The sequence below is a fragment of the Elephantulus edwardii genome, unplaced genomic scaffold (assembly GCF_000299155.1).
Source record: "Elephantulus edwardii isolate Elephantulus edwardi_28Jun2011 unplaced genomic scaffold, EleEdw1.0 scaffold00018, whole genome shotgun sequence".
Classification (NCBI taxonomy): Eukaryota; Metazoa; Chordata; class Mammalia; order Macroscelidea; family Macroscelididae; genus Elephantulus; species Elephantulus edwardii.
The window spans coordinates 15,125,295-15,138,165 of NW_006399768.1; the positions used below are offsets into that span (position 1 = coordinate 15,125,295).

A 12,871-nucleotide genomic window follows, 5' to 3' on the forward strand; every position below is an offset into this window, starting at 1 on the left:
AAGTACAATGTTTACAGCGATTTTGGATTTCCATACATTTATTGTTGCAATTTTCTCCCTGACCTTCCCTCCATCCAGTTCAAACTTCTTTTTGAAGAGTAAAAGAATAATTATTTCATTGGTATAGAATCCCTCCCTCAACCTGAGTATACTCCACTAAACAACATTCATTCTGGATTCTTGTCGTAACCATAATACTTAATCATATATCGCTTTCAAAAAGTTCTCTCTCTCTCTCTCATCTGTTTCAATGCAGTATACATAACGTATCCTATTTTTCTCAGTCTCACCCCAACCATAGTGTCAGTCCTGTTCTACTATAAAGGCACCATGCAGCACCTGTCATTTTGTGACTGAGATACCTGCAAGAAAAGTGCTCAGACCTTTTGTTCACAGGGTCACTATGATTCGTCTACGACTCAATGGTACCTAACAAAACAACAACAATGTCCTCCAAGGTCACCCATTTTGAATAATATTGCATGAATTCCCTGTTTTTCAATGCCGCATAGTATTCCATTGTGTGACTATACCAGAGATTCTCATCCATTCGTTTGCTGATGGGCACTTAGGTTGTTTCCAACACTTTGCTATTGCGAACAAAGCCGCAATAAACATGGGTGTGCATATATCTGCCTGGGTGGCAGTTATGGTTTCTTTAGGGTATATTCCCAGTAATGGAATTGCTGGGTCAAATGGTATTTCTATGTGCAACTTTTTGAGAGACTGCCATACAGCCTTCCATAGTGATTGCACCATTTCACGCTCCCACCAACAGTGAATAAGGGTTCCAGTTTCTCTGCAACCTCACCAGCATTCGTTAGTTGCTGCTCTGTTAAATCTTGCTGTTCTTACATGGGTGAGATGATATCGCATAGTTGTTTTAATTTGCATCTATCTTAGAGCTTTGGCCATTTGAATAGTTTCTTTGGTGAAGTGTCTGTTCATATCCTGTGCCCAATTTGCAATTGGACTATTTACCTTTATCATGTTGTCATGCTCAAGTATTTTATAAATTCTATACATAAGTCCCTTATTTGACATAACAAATATTTTTTCCCAGTCTGTGGCTTCCCTTTTTAGTCTGTTGGAGAAGTTTTTAGATGTGCACACATGGATTTCACCTGATGGTATGCATAGGAATCAGATCTGTTACATCTAAAGAAAAAACCGCAGAGAAGCTCAATATCACCTCTGAAAACTAGGCCGGAGGCTGACTGTGGAACAGACCACGAGCTACTCATATGGAAGTTCAAGCTGAAGCTGTGGAAAATTAAATAGAATCCACAGGAACCAAAATATGACTTTGAGTTCATCCCACCTGAATTTCAGAGCCATCTCAGGAACAGGTTTGAGGCCTTGAACACTAATGAGCGAAGACCTAATGAGTAGTGGGAGGATGTCAAATGTATCATCCAGGAAGAGGGCAAACGGTCATTACAAAGACAGAAGAGGAAGAAAAGACCAAAATGGATGTCAGAAGAGACTCTGAATATTGCACTCTAGCACAGAGAAGCCAAAGCACAAGGAAGAATTCAAGATACTAAAGAGTTGAACAGAAGAATCCAAAGGGCAGCACGTGATGACAAAGCAAAATATTACAATGAAATGTGCAAGAAGCTGGAGTCAGAAAATCAAAAGGGCTGAACTTGCTCAGTATTTCTTAAGCTCAAGGAACTGAAGAACAGGTTTAAACCTCTAATTGCTATAATCAAAGATGCTTTAGGCAGAATATTAAATGATCCAGGAAGTATTAAAAGAAGATGGAAAGAATATACTGAGTTGCTGTATCAAAAGGAATCGGCAGACTCAGAAGGATTTAATGAAATAACATATGAACAACAGCCCATGGTGACGAAGGAAGAAGTTCAAGCTGCTTTGAAGGAAATAGCAAAAAATAAGGCCCCAGGAATTGATGGTATACCAATTGACATATTTCCGTTAACAGATGGATGTGCTCACCAAGTTGTGTCAAGAAATCTGGAGAACAACCACTTGGCCAACTGACTGGAAGAGATCTATATTTGTTCCCATTCCAAAGAAAAGTGACCGAACAGAGTGTGGAAACTATAGAAAAATCTCATTGATTTCACAAGCATGCAAGATTCTACTGAAGATTGACTGGAACAGCACATCAGCAGAAAATTGCCAGAAGTCCAGGCTGGGTTTAGAACGGGTTGTGGTACTAGGGATATTGCAGCTAATGTTAGATAGATCTTAGCTGAAAGAAGGGAGTACCAGAGGAATGTCTATCTGTGTTACATTAATTATGCAAAGATTTTTCACTGTGTGGATCATAGCAAACTGTGGCTGACTCTGAGAAGAATGGGAATCCCAGAACACTTGATCTTTCTAATGTGAAACCTATACTTGGACCAGGAGGCAGTCATCAGAACAGAGCAAGGAAACACTGCATGGTTCAAAATTGGGAACGGCGTACCCCAGGGATGTGTCCTGTCTCCATACCTTTTCAACTTGTACGCAGAACAGATTATCCAAGAGGCTGGACTCTATGAGGAGAAGTGTGGCGTCAAGACTGGTGGAAGATCTACTAACAATCTGTGTTATGCAGATGCCACAACCCTGCTTGCTGTAACTGAGAAGGACCTGAAATGCTTGCTGCAGAGGGTTAAATACTGCAGCCTTCAGTATGGATTGAAGCTCAGTGTCAAGAAGACAAAGATTTGCACCACTGGAACAATTGGCAGCATCAGGATGGATAGTGAAGAGACTGATTTTGTTAACAACTTTAGGCTGCTTGGCTCCACAGTCAACACTCTTGGCACCAGTAGCAAGGAAATAAAAAAAAACATATAGCCATGGGAAAGTCTGCTGTTAGGGACCTCTCCAGGCTACTGAAGAGCAATGGTGTCACTCTGGAGACTAAGGTGCATCTCAAACAGCCATGGCTTTTGCAATCACTTCTTATGCATCAGAGAGTTGGACAATGACTAGGGATGATAGAAGGAGAATTGACGCCTTTGAGCTGTGGTGCTGGAGAAGAGTATTGACTGTACCATGGACTGCCAAGAAAACAAACCGATTCATCCTAGAGAGGGTTAAATCAGGCTGCTCCTTGGAGGCAAGGATTCTGGGGCTTCGTCTGACATACTTTGGGCATGTTGTAAGGAGGAAGAAGTCCTTGGAGAGGGACATCATGCTTGTGAGGGTGGAGGGACGGCGCAGGAGGTGAAGACCCTCTATGAGGTGGATTGATTCAGTGTCTGGGGTAATTGAGATGGGTGTGTCAGAGGCAGTGAGATTGGCACAGGATAAATCAGGGTTTAAGGCTGTTGTACATATGGTCGCTATGAGTCGCAAACAACTCAACGGCACATAACAACAACAACAACATATGGATTTGATTCTTAGAAGGTCCCATCCATCTATTTTATCCTATCTATTTTATAAAATATCCAATATTTTATACAAAATATTGTAGATTTTTCAGTAAGATTGGAAGACTGTTTATGGTGTGGATTAGGAGTTCGAGAGGTCTTCAAAGCTTTTCTTTAATGAAATGTATAGTCCTTGGTTTTAGTCCTAGGTCCATGATCCATCTTGAGTTGTTGTCTTTTTTGTATGGAGAAAGATGCAGATCTTGCTTGAGCTTTCTACAGATCGTCTTCCTATTTTGCCAACACTATTTGTTAAAAAGGCTGTTGTTTCCCCACTTAACTGATTTCATCTCTTTGTCAAAAATGAATTGACCATGGGTACATGGGCTGATTTTTGGATTATCTATTCTTTTAATCATTGTGTCTTCATTATACCAGTACCTGAATGTCTTGACCACCATGGCAGTGTAATAGGATTTGAAATAAGGAAGTGAGATGCCTCCTACTTTGTTTCCCTTTTCAAGGAGTGCATTCCTTATTCAGGGTCTCTTTCCATTCCAAATGAAATTGGAGATTGCCTTTTCCATCTCATTGAAAAATGGAATTGGTATTTGTATTGGGATTGCATTGAATATGTAAATTGCCTTTGAGAGTATTGCCATTTTCACAAAATTCTTTTTATCCATGTTAAATTATGCTCAAACAAATATGAAAACCTAGAGGAAATGGACAAATACTTAGAAATTCACAATCTACCCAAATTGACACCAACTGAAATTGATCACCCTAACAGACCCATTTTATAAAGGAAGAAATGACATATTTGAGCATCTACATCTTGTGGTTCCTAGCCTTTATACTATAATAGACAAAGTGCTGGTCAATTAACCTTTTATTTTAAGAACTACCTTCCCTCTGTAACTTGATTTGTGCCACTTTTAGAACCTTCACTTGGAATATTATTGCTTTTCATTTTTTACTCAATGTACTTTTAACTTGTTAGTTAAATTTATGTCTTCTAGGCTGCAACACTTCCATGATGCATCTTCAAGGATATGAACATGAATGACTAAGCACAATTGATAACAGTGCATCTAAATTTCAAAATCAATCTCCACAATAACCTATGTGTTTCCTATTGCCAAGGGGGCCCTTTAGAGTAGTGAGAGAAGATCTTCACCCTGAAACCCACAGCGTCCCTTTTCAGCAAGAAGCAGCTAAGAGAATGCGCCGTCCCCTTTTCCTTATGAATCAGGGTGAAAGCTCTCTCGGGGAGGAGCGATAGGGAATGGCAAAGGACACACTGACAAAGGAAATTAATCAGAATTGGTTTTGAGAAGCACTATGGCAATGGGACAATTTAAACAAATTTTCAAAGAGGAAAAAAGAGACGAATGAACTGGGGATGGTAGAGAAAATAGTGCAATAATGAATGAATGGAAATCCAAAATCTCTGTAAATGTTCATTAAAATTAATAAAATAAAATTAATTTAAAAAATAAATAAAAGGCAATACAAGAACTTCCAGTCAAAAAGTGCCCTGGACCTGATGATTTCACAAGTAAATTTTATCAGACATTCAGAGAAGAATTGTCACAAATTCTACATAAACTATTTCAGAAAATAGAAGAAAATGGAATGCTCCCAGCTCCCAGATTCATTCTATGAAGCAAACATATCCTTGATACCAAAGCCAGGTAAAGACACCACCAAAATAGAAAACTATAGGCCAATATCTCTCATGAACCTAGATGCAAAAATCCTGAATAAAATCCTGGCCAATAGAATCCAACAATACATCAAAAAACTAAATCATCATGACCAAGTTGGATTCATAATAGTTATGCAAGGATGATTCAACAGAAAAAAAAAACCCAATCAATGTAATTCATCAAATTAACAAAGCAAAGAACAAGAACCAAGTGATCCTATCAACCGATGCAAAAAAGGCCTTTGACAAAATCCAACACCCTTTCCTGATTAACACACTCAGCAAAATAGGATTAGGTGGGAATTTCTTCAACATAGTGAAAAGTATATATGCGAATCCGAGAGCAAATATTGTTCTCAATGGAGAGAGATTAACAGCGTTCCATTGAGAACAGGAACTAGGCAAGGATGCCCACTATCACCTCTCCTATTCAATATGGTATTGGATGTCTTAACAATAGCAATAAGGCAAGAGAAGGAAATAAGAGATATCCAAATTGGCAAAGAGGAGGTAAAAGTATCTCTCTCTGCAGATTATATTATAGTATACTTAGAAAATCCTAAAGACTCAGAAAGAAAACTACTGAGCATAGTTGACCAATTTTCCATACCTTCTCAACCTATATGTAGAACAGATTCTCTGGAAGGCTGGGCTGTTTGAGGAGAAGTGTGACATCAGTGTTGGTGGAAGATTCATCAACAATCTGTGTCATGCAGATGACACAACCCTGCTTGCTGAAACTGAGGAGGACCTCAAGCACTTGCTGCTCAAGTTCAAGGACAGCAATATTTGATATTGATTGAGGCTCAATATCAAGAAGATGAAGATTCTCACCACTGGGTCGATTGGCAGCATCAGGATGGATGATGAAAAGATTGAGATTGCTAACAGCTTTAGTTTGTTTGGCTCCACAGTCAACACTCTTCGCACCAGCAGCCAGGAAATTAAAAGACATATTGTGAAGGGAAAGCCTGCTGTTAGGGACCTTTCCAAAGTACTGAAGAGCAATGGCATCATTCGGGAAACTAAGGTCCACCTGATACAGACAATGGTCATAGCAATCACTAGCTATGAGTCAGAGATTTGGACCATGACTAGAGATTATAAAAGGAGAATTGATGTTGTTGAGCTGTGGTGTTGGAGAAAAGTATTGAATATACAATAGACTCCTGAGAAAATGAACCAGTCCATCCTGGAGAGGGTTAAACCAGGATGTTCCTTAGAGACAAGGATCCTGAATCTTTGTCTGACATACTTTGGACATGTTGCAAGGAGGGACCAGACCTTGGAGAAGGAAGTCATGCTTGGGAGGGTGGAGGGAAAGTGCAGGAGAGAAAGACCCTCTATGAGATGGATTGATTCATTGACTGGGGTAATTGAGGTAGATGTTCAGAGACAGTAGGGTTGGCACAGAGTAGAGCAAGGTTTAGGGCTGTTATACATAGGGTCACTATGAGTCATCAGCAACTGGGCAACACATAACAACAACAACAACAGCAATGAGAATGCTTTACTGCATTTACAGAAGTCAGTGAAATCACTATGGTGATTAGGCAGAAAAGATTTGGTTTCGTTAAATATTGCCTGGAATTGGAAGAAATTATTTTACACTTGTGATACTGAAACAGAAGTCTTTCCTGTCATCTCTTCCATGTTGCCACAAACTATTTTTTCCAACAAGTACTGATATATCTTTAGAAAATGTTGGTATTTATTGGAAGGAATAGTAATTAACACATACACAAGAAAGAGAAGAAACACACTTCTGGCACATCAAATTCCAAAAGATCAAGACAAAGACCTCCAACAACAGCTCCTACATACAATGTAAGAGCTGAAACATACAGTCTCAGAATTCTCCACTGTCAAATAATTCTGTATGTGATGCTCCAGATAGCAAAATTCTATCTGTAAATGTTTCCTCTTCACCTGAGTTAGAAAATCATGTAAGACAGGCTTCAAAATGGAAATCTGTGAGAAGAGGGAGAAAACCACCTTTACTGAAAAAGAAATTACAGAGCTTCATACCTCCCTCAAAAAAAAAAAATCATCATCTGGCAATTCAGCAGATGAAGAAACAGCAGAGTCTGACACACCAGCTGTGTTACAGAAAGAGCATCAATCAAACGTACAAAGTAGTAACACTTGTATTGTGCAGACAGATGCAGAAAACCAGGCCACTAATGGCCTGAAAAGTGACAAAGAGCATGGCATGTAAGGAGAACCAGGAGGAGGAGGAACTAGTGCGTATTTGCATTTTGAGTCTTCTACCGCAAATTCTCCTATGCTAGTTGAATAGTAGGAAGGCATTCAAAATGTAGTGGATACAACTATAGAGGGGTTTTTTTGTGTGTAGAAAGTGACATTTTAAAAAAGATTTCTGAAGAAGGAACTCAAATTTGTGTAAACCAAGACCAAAAATTTGCACAATTAGAAACAGAATAATTTGTTAAATGTTCCTTACCTAAAGTTGAACTACAACATTTTAGTCACGTTTGTGATTTACCTGAGAACATAGAGCTAACAGTTCATGAAGGGGGAAAAAAAAGAGAGTTTCATAGTAAAAAGTCCATATCATAAAGATTCTACAATAACAGAATCATTTTTAGAGAGTACCAAGTTAAACTCTTCTGAGAGTGAAAATACACAAACATTGGGCAATAAATCTCTTGAGAGCTCAGACATTCTATTGCTTCAGTGTGGTGAAACAGAAGATACAGAATTAATTGCTAAATGTAATAGTTTAGGAAGTGAACATTTTAACAATGCTCAAGACTTTGAAAATAATTTATTACAGAATGATCTTGATAGAAAAAAAATTAGAAAAGCATTTAGAAGCAAAAACTGGATCTCAAGGTCAACATCTACCAACTACAGATTTGCCTAACACACAGATAGAAGAGATTGAGAAATATTTTCGTGAGAACTGTCAGGATATGATACTCACGGAATGTGAGTCACTTTGTAGTAACCAGGACGAAACGGAAATAGAGCGATTTGTAAATGCTGATTCAAAGAAAGCAATTGAATGAAAATTCTTTAGCGCATAGTTCTGAAAAGAAAGTGTTGTCATCAGACCCTACAAATGAAAAAGTTGAAACTGTATGTTAATCATCTGAAAGCCCACAAGATTCAGTAAAGTAAAAATGCCCTGTACTCAAAGATCTACAATTTTATTCTCCTTCTCCTACTTGATCTCCCAACAAAGACACTACAAGAAAAGAAGCACTTTCAATCTCCATCTCCTAAAAATGAAACTGGAAAGGAGATAAGGAAGTCCCTTCCAAGAAGGAATTTTCAAGAGGACACAGGGAATCTTATTCTTGGTCACCTCAAGAGAAAGGAAGACAAAAGAGATAGCTAATATTAAGGAAGTTAAAAAAGAAAAAATTCTGAATCACTGTCTTTAAGAAGAGACAGGTCTAGAGAGAACAGAAGATCTTCAAGAGAAAAATCCAGGTCCGAGAGCAGAGTAAGAGAAAGTAATAGAGACAGACAAAGGAGTGATCAAGTTAGAAAAAGGAGAACCAAGAAGTGATCTAGATATAGATCTAATTTAAGGTCACCAACCAGATCTAGAACAAAAAGCAAGAGCTCATCATTTGGTAAAAATAATTAGTCTCCTAGATGGAAAGAAAGACTAACAAATGATGGTTGGAGATGTTCCAAAGAAAATGATCAGTACAGAAAGAGTGACTTAGAGAAACAGAATGAAATTTCAAGAGAAAAATTACATCAACTCAGACACTGACGATCCAAATTCTGACTAACAAAGAAATAACTGTCACAATTGGGTAACAGAAAAAAATAAACTCAGGGCTTGATCCAAGGGCCAGAAATCCAGCTTGGGGGGAAAACAAAAAAGACACTCCCTGGGAAGAAAATAGAAATGGAAATTATTCAGGGAATTCTTGAAATGAAACTTTGCTTCAGGTTGGGAATCTAATTGTGGTAGAGGTAACTATGGGAAAAGCACTTACAGAAGTAGGCTTTCTTATACAGATTAGACTCAAAATCAGTGGCAAGCCCAAAAATCCCTTTTGGAGAATTCAATTAGGTCAGTGAATGAATTCTTCAAATTTGTGGAGCAACAACCCTGCAAGTGGAAAAATGAACAAGAATTCTAGTTTGATACACCAGCAGATAGATCAGGGTGGACTTCTGCTTCTAGTTGGGCTGTGAAAAAGACTCTCCCAGCAGATGCACAGCACTATTATTCACAAAGAGGATGGAATTTTTTAGGTTCACAGTCTGGATAGATGAGACAAGAAGAGGAAAGAATTAAAAAGGATTCTAACCTAAAAAAACCAAACAAACCAATGAGGTGATGGTTCTCAGCTACCTATAAATATGACACAAGTGAATATAATGCAGCCACGAATGAATGCACATTACCAAGCTATGAGTATCTTCCCAGATCCAATGGGTGTTCATTCTCCTTTGAAGAACATCTAGCACAATACATATATCATTCATCTTCATCTCCCCTTGCATCCAGGGGTACCTATCATGCAGGTAGTTGCTCCTCCCACTGTGTCTCAGTGACTACCCCACCACTAGATCCTCTCCCACCATCCCAGCAAGGTAACTACATTTTTTTTTTCACTTCCAGATGGAACGCAATTCCAGGGTAGTCCAAGTGCTTCTCAAGTAAGTAATAAGAGAGTACATCTGACTTTCCTGCTCCAATAGCAACCACAGGAAATATGTGATCAGTTCAGGGACCACGTTTTGGTAATACTTCATCATCAAGTCACAGCAAAGCTTCTAATGTTGCTATATAATGCGAGAAAGCAAAGTAAGTGTTACAGTGGAATCCAGTACAAATAACTCGAAGACAGACAAAAAACTACAAATTCAAGAAAAAGCAGCCCAGGAAGTAAAATTAGCCATGAAACCATTTTATCAAAATAAAAACATCACCAAGGAGAAATACATAGAGTTTATATGGAAAGCAGTAGATAAAGAGTTTGTAAGATTGGAGAAGTAAATGTTAATAAAGTGCCAAATCTAGTTAAAGCCTAGGTAGGTATATACCAAAAAAAAAGGTTAAAATTAAGAGTGTTAGGAAGAATACTATCATGATATCTGCAAAGTGCAATTTAAGCTTGTACAACAACTGAAAATCATACACAATCACAATTGTGATAGAAATTTGGCTTTGATAAAATAATTTTTTTAATGTAGGATATAATGTTTTGCCCTATATAAATATAGTACTGAACTACAACTTATATATCATTTTCCCCTCATACAAGTGGAGGAGAAAAGTAAAGTTTCAAAGTAATATACATTTTTACTATGACTGATATATTGTGTATTTTGGAAGATGTATAGCTTTTTTGTTTGAACAACGAATTACATAAATTATAAATTTCTAAGTGTACTGGTTTGGGAATGTGTGTGTGTGTGTGTGTGTGTGTGTGTGTGTGTGTGTGTGGTGTGTTCAAAAAGCAACTCAGGAACATACTTTAGGCCTTGAACATTAACGAATAAAAATAAGATGAGCTGTGGGAGGATATCAATACTATCATCCACAAAGAATGCAAAAGGTCATTATACAATGGTACACCCACTGGAAGGCACTTTGGCACTTCCTCAAAAAATGGAACATAGACATTCCATATGACCCAACTATTCCATTGCTTGGAATATACCACAAAGAAAATGAGAACTGAGAACTGAAGCTCAAACAGAAATGTTTACACCAATGTTTATAGCAGTATTATTCACCATTGCAAGAAGATGGAAACCACACAGACGTCCAATCACAAACAAATGGATTGAGAAGTCATGGTGCATTCATTCAATGGAATACTATGCAGCATGTAGGAACAATCATTTTGTAACCTACTACCTAACTTAGGAGCAGCTGGAGAGCATTATGCTGAGTGAACTAACTCAGTCCCACAAGAGCAAATACTGTATTATTGTAGAATGAGTATAAGGATCCAAAGTAGGGAGAATAAATATAGAGGGATGAGGAGGGGAGGGTAAGATGTTAATCATAAGGTTGTATATCGATGGGTGGGTGGGATAAAGGAAATGGGAAGAACCTTTTGTGAAAAACAATATATTCGAACTTTGTAAATAAATCAGAGTAATATAAAATAGAAAGAAGAAGAAAAACTAAAATGGATGTCAGAATAGACTCTGAATATTGCACTAGAGCCTCAAGAAGTGAAAGTAAAGGGAAGAAGTGAGAAGTTAAGGAGCTGAATAGAAGATTTCAAAGGGCGGCTCAGGAAGACAAAAGGAAGTATTATAATGAAATATGAAAAGAACTGGTATCTGAAAAGAAAAAGAGCCACATTTGCTTGACATTTCTTAAGCTGAAGGAACTAAAGAACAAATTGAAGCCTCAAGATGCCATATTTTGAGAATGCTATGAGTAGAGTATTGAATGATCCAGGGATTATTAAAAGAAGACAAGAGAGTATATAGAGACATTGTACCAAAAAGAATTGGCTGTCACAGAAGAACTTCAAGAAACAACGTATGATCAAAAGGCAATGATGATGCAGAAGAAATTTCAGGCTTCTCTGAAAGACTTGGCAAAGAAGAAAGCCTGGGAAATTGGTAGAATACCATTTGACATACTTCAACAAACAGGTGTTGTATTGGACATACTCACCAAATTGTGCAAAGAAATCTGGAATGAAGGTAGAAATATGAGACTCTGATGATGGTGTGAATCTACCTATTCATGAGTGGAAATTTTCACTTCAAAAATCCCAAAATCTTTACAATGAAAATAAGCTGTTATATAGGTCTGTCATTACTCATGTTAGAAAATGATACACATTTTGTATACATTAATCCTGGATTTTGGTAAAAGAAAGCAATTATATAATTATATAACGGTGTGTTAGTTAGGCTTCCATGACCTAGATATTTGTGTGTGTGTGTGTGTGTGTGTGTGTGTGTGTGTGTGTGTGTGTGTTTCTAAAAGTGCTTAATTCTAGGGAGCTCTGGTGGCCTAGTGGAAAGAAATTGTCCTGCAATCCCAGAGGTACAAGATCAAATCCACCAGAAGCTGTACTGGAAAAGGAGGGACAATCTCCTCCTGTACCAGTCAGATCTGATTTGATGGTACACACACGCAAAATAATAAAATAAAAATAAAAAATTTTTTTAGAAGTGCTTGATTGTGCTAATTTTCATTAAAAGTATGTTGAAAGGTATTATTTTAATAGGCATCTTTAAGTAAAATAAAATGTGTTCTCTATTTGACAAACTGTCTTTAATCCCAGGGTAACAGTATAGACTAAAAATGAGGTGACTGGAAAACTATTCTGATCAGATATGAAGTGTGGCTAGCTAGAGAGATAGATACCTTAATGAGACAAAAATGACGATTTTTCTAGATAGGCTAGAGAGCAGTACTCTGCAGACTTATTTTCTTCTGGAGTAAAGAGTAATCTGTTTCTCAATTTTATGTCCATATAATACTTATCCTGGTGCTAGTTTTGATGGGCAAAACATATTTTGAAATGTTGGCTCCAATGATTGTTTTGCTCATAATCTTTTTTCACGTTATGAGTGTAACCTTTAAAAAGTTTTATAAATATTTCCAAGCAATTTTTGATTATCATTCCAGTATTTTGGGGAATTGTAATATAGTATTCCACAAATTTGTATAACGTTTACATTAAAGTTTAGGTCTAGATGATGATGCGTAAATAATTTTAAGAGTGTGTATCTTCTAATCAAATATAAGGATATTTTATATTGTTGTTGTTGTTATGTGCCGTCGAGTCGTTTGCGACTCATAGCGACCCTATGCACAACAGCCCTAAACCCTGCTCTATCCTGCGCCAAC

General features: G+C 37.5%; 1 pseudogene; it reads left to right on the forward strand.

The window, feature by feature from the left end:
- The first annotated feature begins 6,629 nt into the window (after window positions 1-6,629).
- LOC102854206 lies at window positions 6,630-9,594 on the forward strand (annotated as a pseudogene).
- The last annotated feature ends 3,277 nt before the right edge of the window (window positions 9,595-12,871 follow it).